The 10,377-nt window shown below is 28.7% G+C and overlaps 1 protein-coding gene across 1 annotated transcript in view; it reads left to right on the top strand.

The window, feature by feature from the left end:
* The first annotated feature begins 207 nt into the window (after positions 1-207).
* LOC129978599 (four-jointed box protein 1-like) overlaps positions 208-10,377 on the top strand; it is a 53,243-nt gene continuing 43,073 nt past the window's right edge. Inside the window, exon 1 of the mRNA XM_056090648.1 lies at positions 208-415. The gene's annotated coding sequence lies outside the window, so the exon portion shown is untranslated. The remainder of the gene's footprint in view (positions 416-10,377) is intronic.

Genomic DNA, 10,377 nt, shown 5'->3' with positions numbered 1-10,377 from the left:
TATTTTATTACCTCAAAAGATTTGTTCCTACTAAAAATCCATTTACATGAAAGTCGTTGACTCCTCAATTCTTTTTTAACACGTGTGTGATAAAGGCAATTTGGAGGCGATCCCTTTTGACAGCCAAGCCTCCTAGCGGCGCGAACGCTTTCCGCCTTTGAAAGGTGCCGCTAAAGCCCCTCTCCTCCAGAACTAGTCTGCTGGTGCTCCGGTGGGGACGGTGGCGCTAAGTCGTTGCTCTCGAAAGGAGCGACACGCCGTGTTTACTTAATTAGATAACCTGCAGATTGTCATGAATGGAACATGATCAGCTCGTACAACTCGTTCCATCATCTCGCTTACGTTCATTGTGGAACTGGAACCTCGTCCTGATAACACAGCAAGGTGGATAGGACTTTGTTCTTCAAATATGCAGGTACTAACGAATATTTCATGTTTTCATTTCCCATTCTGTTACTTGGAATGTTAATTTGAGGCCTATTCTTTGTTTACATTGGGTTCTGAGTGCTTATTTTTTTCAGTTGATAGAAAAAAAAATGATTTTCTTTGTGATTTGTATGATATCAATCTAAGAGTAATGCAATATGATAATAAATAATACAAGTAATTTCCTATGGAATCCCATGGAATGATTAGTTTCTATGGAATAATTTAAATTTCAGAGCTTAAATCATTCTATCATGCTTACGATTATTGGGCACACATTCTTTAAAGAAAGACTGCGAATACTCTGTAAATAATTGTTAGTTAATAACTGAAAATTATTTATATTTGTATGATGGAATTAGTAGGACACTGGTAATAATCAATGCTCTGTTATTTTCTTATAACATAGGTAATTGCAAGGATTGGCTCTGTTATTGGGCAGAATATCATTTAGACTGATTAATATATGTTTTTATATTTTTGTTGTAATTAATGATGTTTAGATGATGAAATAAATATCATTTATATGCTCATAAAAAATGTAAGGTGAAGTAGATATTATTAATATAATTAATTATTGTTAAATTGTTTTTAATCTGAAATTTATATTTTTCAACAATAGTTGCATTTGCTGTAATATCTTTGGACTAATAAAATAATTTTATAATACCGAATCATAGATTAAGGGACACAAAATAAGCAAGAGAAACAATCAACTGATTATTTGAAATAAATTGAAATCGGGAAAATAATAAACATCTGCTCGTGTGGAATGATTCCTACGTCAATATCAGTTGATATATATAATTTTTTAATAAAAGAGATGCTTTTAATCCCTCACAATAAAATAAATTTTTTTCCAATTCGGAATTACTTTACGCAACCGGTTATTTTTTACGTATACTTATGGCTCTAAATCAGGAGAATGTATTTATTAGTTACCGCTTAAAATGTCTAGTGCTTTACATCTTATGACTTCTGGATAAAAATTAATTCTCAAATTATGGATAGAAAAATGTTGAAAATAACATTTTAAGAACATTGAAAATTTAATTTTATTATTTAAGATCCATATATGAAAATGTTTAAAAATAATCCTTTAATTTTGAAGGAATTTTATAATAAATTACTTAATACTATTATTTGATTTATAAAATCATCTTGTAAAAATATACAGTCTTTTTCCGAAATAAGTTTTTGGTTTTAAATTACTTCTAGTTCTGAAATATTTTCTTTAATTTACTTATTAACTGCAAGCAAACGATTTTTTAGATCTCACTAACTTAACATTACATTTAAAAAGGTCATAATGTTTAACGACTTCCTTTCCTAGGTTCCTGCCCAAATTAATGATTAGAATGAAAGAATTTCGTTCAAATTTTATTATAATTCTTTATTTCATCATTTTCTGAATTTGAAAAAAAAAATTAGATTGGTTTATTAAGTTTCTTAATAAACTAATATCAATAGTAATTTCGATATAATATCCATAGCAAAATGGCTAATTTCGCAGTCTCAAATGAATATTTGTTTGAAGAACTTGAAATATTTCTTATTATTTACAGATGATCAAATTTTAAATAATTTATAATGAAAAATCTTATATGATTTTGTTTTTGAAAGCTAAACATAAATCAGTTGACAAACAGTAATAAAATTTCTTGAGATAAATTTTAGATGTGTACGAAATGATTCTCTGAAAAAGATTTAAAAGAAATGTTAAAACATTTATTTAATTTAAATTTAATTTAAGCTGAATTTTAATGATTTTACGCAATTTTTGTGTAAAATGGTGTCTTAAACGAGGTTTCTTTTTTTTTTTTAAATCTAAGAATTGTTTCATTAATTGTACAGCTACATTCTTTGTACAGCTTTGTCTATTTAATTCTTTTAAGTATTTACAAAAACAGAAATTTTACTTTGCAATAACAAGATTCATGCAAAATGTTTAAGATTCTCTTTTTTAAACATTGTCTTTCATTAAATTTTAAAAATATCTCCTTGTTTTTTTTTATATCTCTCATAGTTTTGTCCTATTCTTTTATTTCAAAATATAATACCTTTATCTTTTTTTTTTTTAGTTTTTGCATTTTGTATATTTTTTATCTTTATCGTTTAATTTAATTATTTTGTAGCATTTGTATGGAAAGTCCTAGACTTCCTTTTTCATCCTATTACATTTTTATTTATATTTATGTGGCAGATTTGTGTTTCTGATAAGTATTGCACATTTGTTCTGATCGAAAATTTCATTCTTTATCTCTTATTTTTTGCATGCAGTTATTTTATCATGTGAAAACATGATGTTGTTTTCGTTGGGGGTTTCGAATAATTGAAGCTCGAAATCGCGTAGGCAATGAATAAAGCATAAATGACAATATTCATCAACATCTTTTAATCGCATATATTTTTTTACCTGCTTTTACCAGTATTGCATTATTATTATATATGCTTCTTTGGAAGCAGCTGCGATTTTAAAAGGTTGACCTGCTTTTACCAGTATTGCTTTTTTGGTTTGACGTTTTTGAAGTCTCAAAATGCATAGACAACAAATTGGCGATTTATCGCTTCTGAGGCATCGATTTTTCGCTTTTATGGTTATTCGAAAATATTAGAAAATAATGCGGAAGGTTGCCACATTTGGAAATTTATCGCCACCTAAAGTTACAACTTGATTTCCAATTATTTTTTTTTTAAATTTTATTCCGCGCGAGCTAAATTACTCATAAATATGGTTAAATTATTTTTAAAAAATCATTTAAAAATAGAATTTTAATTTGTAATTCAAAAGTTTAAGTCAATGACAACGTTGTTACATTTTTTTAGTTTATCGAAAGTGGCAACGCTGCTGTAATATTAAATGAAATAAAATAAACGATAACGTACGAGTTTTTAGTGATTTTTTTTTAGGAAACGACGTTTTCGACTGTACGTTAAACAATGAATAAAGCATAAATGCGGCGTCCTAAGCTTTCTCCCGATGAAACCCTGCATAGAAAAAAAAAGAAACTGAACGAAAGAGCGAACAGAGGCTGGTAACTAAAGAAAGAGTTTGATTAGAACAACAAACGCAGAGCTTCGAAACGACAAAACCTTCAATCAACAAAAACGAATGATGAAAATTTAAAATTAGAAGCTGATCGAATTAAACGTGAACGTAACCGGAACGAAGAAAGCGTAAACGTGTTGCAAATTTTCAATTATAAAACTCAACTTCAAACACAGAACGTGTCCATTTGGATTCTGAATCGCAACCCTCAACGTTCAACGCAAAACGTCTCCGTTTCGATTCTGAGTTTCAAATATCGCTTTCTAGCTCTAAGCAACTCATCGAAAAAAAGTGTTCTCACGTGATAGTTTGAAATTTGGGATAGCAGATTTCATTTTTTTATAAATTTTTATTTTGTATATGTATTCTTTTCCCCTTCTTTTCGAGCTGTTTGCAAAAAATGTTTTGTCTTTAAAGTTTCATTGTTGATTTATTTTCAATGATCATGCTGCTGAGCTTGTTTCTGTGTCTGTCTGCTAGTTCTGTTTATCGTTCATTATTCATCCTGGCGAGCGAAAATCAGTTACTGTTTTTGTTTTTCCATTAAAGGCGCCTTGTGTAAGAAAATAAATAGCGATTTAAATTCCTAACCCTTCTATTTACTACTCCGTTCACTTGTTTTAGAGTAATAATAATAGGTATTGTAATAGGAGTTTGGTTGAATTTCTTTTTCACTTTTTTTGTTTTGTTTTGAGATTTTATTCTAATTTTAAAGCTTAAAAAAATGCGTAACAACGAAAATAATAGGCTTGTAAGGAATCCAAAAGTTACAGAACGGTAACTGGAATTTACGGCCAGTTTTAAATTCACTTATAAAATCTGCCTAATGTAATTACGTATTTTCATCTGTCTCTAACTGGATTGCGTTTGTACAAATGAAACTATTCTTTTTTTTGGGGGCGGGGAGGGAATGGAGAAGGACAAATAAGGGGAAAGGGGAAGGGCAAATTGTACTTAACTATCTCAGGATGTTTAGTATTGATTTTAAAAACATTCTGAATTCAATTATAAAAAAAGAAAGAAATTATATTGATCCCCCGGATGTTCTAATGGCTGTGGTTTTACACTTTTTGTTCCTATTTAAAAAAAAAAAATGTACTGCAAATTCATTCTTGTTTTAAAGAAAATGGCCAGATTTATAATAAAATACCTTATATTATTCCGTTTTCTTGTTTAATAAACTATTAATTTTTAGTTAATTGCAATATTAATTAAATTGTTCAAATTAATTGATTTTAAGGATAACTATATTTAATTTTAAATAATTGGTTTAAGCAAAATTTTATGCTCCAACCTTACATTCCTAATGGAGCTCTATAGAAATGAATAAGAATAGATATTGTGCTTCTTTTGAGTGCTTCTCCACAGTCAAAAGGTTAAGTCTGGGCAATTACTGTTTCCGAATTTAACTCTGGCTTAAACACCTTCATTCTCTTTTAAAAATTCTCGGATTGAATTACACAAAATACCACTTCAGGAATAGATGAGTAAATTATCATTTATTCTTATTATTTTAACTTTTATTTTTTAAAACTTAGATGAGAATGAATCACAAAACTTAAAATAATAATAATTTTTAGCTATGATAAGTAGACAAATTAATTGCATTAAAATTATTTTATTGCACTTCTTTTTCAGTTATAAGAGATTAAGAGAATATATATATGTAATGATATTTTAAAATTTAATTTAAAACTTAATTATTTTCTTAATTTTTATCTTAATTTAACCCATATTAACTTCATTCTGGAACATTCTCTTATTTCCTGATCCCATTCCACTTTTTCTATCTAATTTAATTCAACGGAAGCTTTGTAAAATTGCTGAATCGGCTAAAAGCCTAAACGTTCCCACACTCCGCGTGAAGGGGCAAAATACCGCTGACTTGACAATTTCTTCTAAAAAATCCCTGTGTTAAAACATCACAGTATATAAGAGAGGGATAATTTGTTTCTTCCTCTTTTTTACGCACTTTTTGACTAATCTGTTGCTGTGAGCGGGCGTACTTTGTCCGCGCCCTCTTGTAAATAAATTATGCCATCCCGGGATGGATTAAAGCGAACTTTGAAACTTCAATTTGTCTTTCTGTCTTCGAAACTGCATTCTGCTTCAAACAAAATTATGTTTTTATATATATATATATATATATATATATATATATATATATATATATATATATATATATATATATATATATATATATATATATATATATATAATTACATAAATTATAAATTTTCTGTAAGAATTTATCTAACTTAACGAAACAATTCCAAAGGCAATTGCTTTTAAAATTTGAGGATGTCAAGTTGAGGATATTTGTCTTAAAAATAGATGCAGATTGACATATAGAAATTTCACGTCGCTTTTATCTACTATTCCTAAGTAGTTCTTTTATGGCGAACAAACTCGGTTTTTCTATTTTTGTATTATAAACGATGAGTACTCTCTATGTTTTCGCAACTGTTCAAAATGGATGCTTTCAAAAAAATATTACAAAACTCTCTTGCCCTTGTATAATTTATTCGACACCTGTAAACAGAAGTCTACTTGATGCAACGTAAAATGGCTCGTCGTTGTTCCAAAATACAGTAATTTGTAAAAATTGCAGGGAACATTCCCCAGGGCTCTGAACGTATTTGAACCCATACGCTTTCCTTAATGTTATCTACGGTCTATCCGAGATACTAAACACTTGCCTCATCTGAGGTCCGCAGAATCTGAGAGTAGCAATTTTCTTATCTTTTTTACAGCCGTAGCTTTCGCAGTCAATTATACCTTCTCCACCCTACGTGAGTTACAGTTCAGATCCCCCCCCCCTCTCCTTCAACTTTTCTCCAAGCTAATACTTCTTTACTATCTCTGTAGTTGACAAATCAACTTAGAACAGCTTCCCATTATTAGATTAAGAAACTTCTCATATGGGTTTGCTGCTTCGTCTTTTTTTTTTTTTTCCATTAAAAAAAGTGGATGACATTACTTTATGTATCAGAGTTGCTTTTGGTCTGAAAGGGCACGGCTTAATGGATTTTTTTTTTTTCTAGCTTGAAGCAATCAATTAATTTTTTACTGAACAAGGTTTAAAGTTGCTAGTTCTTTCCTCCTACTTCCGCTACTGTTTTACACAAATGAAAGTGTTTATGTGGTTGTTTATCGTTATAGTGATCATACATCTCGTATAAACCCAAGACTGTAGCAAATTTTGGTTATTTGGGATTGAAAAAGTTTTCCAGGTTTCTATTCATTATACCGAATTATAATAATATTTATTTTTGAGTGGGTAAACATACTTAAGTATTTATTAGAGAGTATGCGATAAAATTATGGGAGGATCACTCCCTCTGGTTTAATGTAGTTTTCATTAAAAAAAAAAATCTTCGAAGTTTAATCTTCATGATTTAGGTGCCATTTGATTCCTTAACTTCTTCTTTGCCTCTCCCAATATTTATAACTTTCAAGATTCGAATATCTGGGTATATTTAGTTTTATTTTATGAAAGCCATTTTTGGTCACTCTGTTTATGTTGCTGAGCGTGTTTAAAATATTGCCCCCCACTTCAACTCTTTTCAGGAGAGAGGTGCTGAAGTGGAAAAAACCCTGAAAAACACAAGAAATCCATTAACTTTCCCGCAAGAAAAATGAGTTTTAAGCACTTTAGCGAGAGATAAGATCGATTTTCTTAAAAATGTAAAACTACCGCATATTCTCTTTTCGGAGTGCGAGAGCACTTAACGTGATTTAAAAGAATCGGAAGTGCGCACCCATTCATCTTGAATGGTTAGATGAGATTTAAATTTATGTAAATAATAGTCGATGTTTTCACCTCCCGTTTTTTTTTTTTTTTTTGCTTATTGAATTGCAAAATTTTTATTATTTTATTTGAAGCTTTAGATATTCCGCTGCAATACCAATTTCTTTCTTAATTTCTTTTGCCCCAGAAACTCTAGAAATACCGAAACAAAACTTTGTTTTGAAATAGATAGAATGCTCGTATAAACAAAATACCTGGAAGATTGAGCCCCATTCCCCATTTTTTTTTTTTTTTTTTGGTAAAATATTTAGATACGATTTTTCAGTTTTTCCTTCATATAAACTGGTTATTTAAATGACAAAAGAATCATGAATGTACTTAGTTTAACATGTTATTCGAAACAATCTGCTATATTACTGTATTTATTTTACAGTTTATCTATCATTATGTTTTTGAACTTATTCTCAGCTTTATTATGATGAAATCAGGTCCGAAATGGCGTTATATGACATTACCAGTATGAGAACAGATATGAAAAGCACTAATAGTCAGTTATAAAAAAGTGGTGTGTGTGTGTTTGAAATCACGTTTTTTCAGTGGAGGCACCTTTATAAATAAACTTAAAAAGCAAAAATATTAAATATAAATACATAAGTAAAAAGCGTAACTCGAACCGAGGACCCACAACTCCCACATCATTCATATTGTTTTGACTACTATACTGCGCTGCCCACACTTCGAAGCTGAAGTTGAATACATACTATAATAATTACTAATAATTTTTTTTGCATGAATAAAATTGAATTTTTCTTCTGGTAGGACACCTTCATAGATAAACTTAAAAAGCAAAATCTTATCTAAATATAAAATTTGATTCAAATCGTTTGAGCCGTTTCCGAGATACGCGAAATAAATAATTTTTTATGTATACAAAAATTGCTCTTTTAAACTTATAAGATAAAAAATGTAATATGCGGAAATGTAATATGCACCATTAGAATTCGGATGCTATTATTTAGATTAAAAATTCATAAGTTAATGTTACTTCAGCTCTATGCTCTTAAATAATGTGAAATAAAATCTTTTTTTTTTTTTTTTTTTTAGTTTAGTTTAGTTTAGTTTGATGAAAATTTAAAACATATTCTTGAGCTTTTTAAATCATTTTTAGCATATTTAAAAGCAGCTCCACATGTATTTCATTTTTCATTTCGTTAATCTTTTATCATTTTATTATTTGTCGTCTTTGAGTATTTTATTTATGTTATCAATATTTTGCTTACATCATTGCGAGAATTTACACAAAATTGTTATTGGAATATCATCGATCTTCAGAATTTCTTTAATATTTCCGCATTTAGCGGAACAAAGTTCCCGATTTTCAAAAAAAACTTCATTTGCCCTAAATTAATGCAAGATTTGAATTTCCCGTCATTCGTGCAGTAAAGCGTTGGCAACTCTATTAAAAAAAATCATTTGACAGCCAATTGTGTAATATTGGAGCATTGCACGATAGATCAAATTGTTTCAATTTTTGAAGAACATTAAAAAAAAATATTGAAAGGCTGGTGGCCATAGTTCGAAAATTTGATTTTTTTTAATGTTTAATTCCTGATGCTCAATGTCTGGATTCACTTTTCTCAAAATTTATGTAAAAAAACAAAAACAAAGATAAACGAAAATGATAATTTTTAATGTAGAGCAACATAAAATTGTTTAAAAAAATTGTCACGTATTAAAAAGTTGTAAAATTTTTGCTACCAGTATATTTGTACGTTTTTGAAATGTTCTCCGATTCCATCTTATCAATATTAAATAGCAGTGAAAAAAATCGTAAAAAAGGCAGAATGTGTTTTTTACTAAGAAGTTTATCAGTCCTTGTTCCTGCGCGTTCCACAGTTAGACTTCTGATTAGATCGCAAAATGTACCATCAGAATGTTGTAAGATATGAATTCGTAAATTATGAGTTTATAAATTTTTGCTTTTCAGAATAATTCCCAAATTATTATAGAAAGCAGAAATTTATCATTATATATCTATTATACATTTTTATCCCATAGCAGACAAGTATGAACAAGCCAATACCGAAGTTCTTCAAAGAATATTAACCCGTCTAGATAAATACCTTTGAACTGGAAGTTATTTAACTATTAAACATAAACAATATTTTTATATTGCTGAAAATTATATATATATATAATTTAGCTCATATTAACTTCATTCTAAAATGTTTCTCTTATTTCCTGATCCAATTCCACCTTTTTTATTTAATTAATTCTCTGCTATTTAGAATTTTTTATCTATATATATTTAAATGAAACGTTTTGCGCTTATTGATTGATATAAACAAATTATTTTCTTATTCAGTGAATTCAAAGTGCACGGGCGTCATTTCATTAATTTTATGCAACGAATTTTCTTTGTTCTCTTGGTTTTAACGGACCATTAAGATTTATAAAATACCTTGCTTTAAAATCCTCTAAATTTCATTAATAAATCATGAATCTTTTTTTTTTAAAGGAAACAAGATGGAAGTCTATATTTGAAAACTTGTTTGACAAAATTTCTTGACATTTACAATACTTTCTCATTATATAGTACTTGATAAACGAGAAAGGAATAAGTCAACTTTTTTCCATTTACAACAAATAAAAATAAATGAATATAATACTGAGGTAATATATAAAACTAGCCTTTTAGATTCAGATCGTATAATTTAAGCATTCATATTAAGTACTATTTCACCGTTCATCTGAAATATTTTATTGGTCCATAAGAATAAGTATATGCCAGTTGCCTCAATAAATTTTATATTTGAAATGACTACAATATATCATTATTGAATAGAAAACTTATCTATAGGAATCTTTTTTTAAGACAAAGAAATGTCTTAGCCATAGAAGTAACTAAAAGAAAGTTTTGTGCACGTTTATATGTTAGTGTCATGATTTGGACGTTACCTATAAAAAGGAAAGAAAGTTTATTTCCAATTGTACCTCCGAGAATAGGTTTTGGGATCTTTGCCAGATAAAGGACACAAATAAAATTTTCTCTGTGGAGCCCTTAACTCATGATTTATTGTGGCTTTGTCATTTTTTTTTTTAATCAATGACATAATACATGCATTGTATGGAAAATCTTAATACTTTTTCA

This window comes from Argiope bruennichi, chromosome 1 (assembly GCF_947563725.1).
Source record: "Argiope bruennichi chromosome 1, qqArgBrue1.1, whole genome shotgun sequence".
NCBI lineage: Eukaryota > Metazoa > Arthropoda > Arachnida > Araneae > Araneidae > Argiope > Argiope bruennichi.
This window is presented reverse-complemented; position numbering and strand designations above follow the sequence as displayed.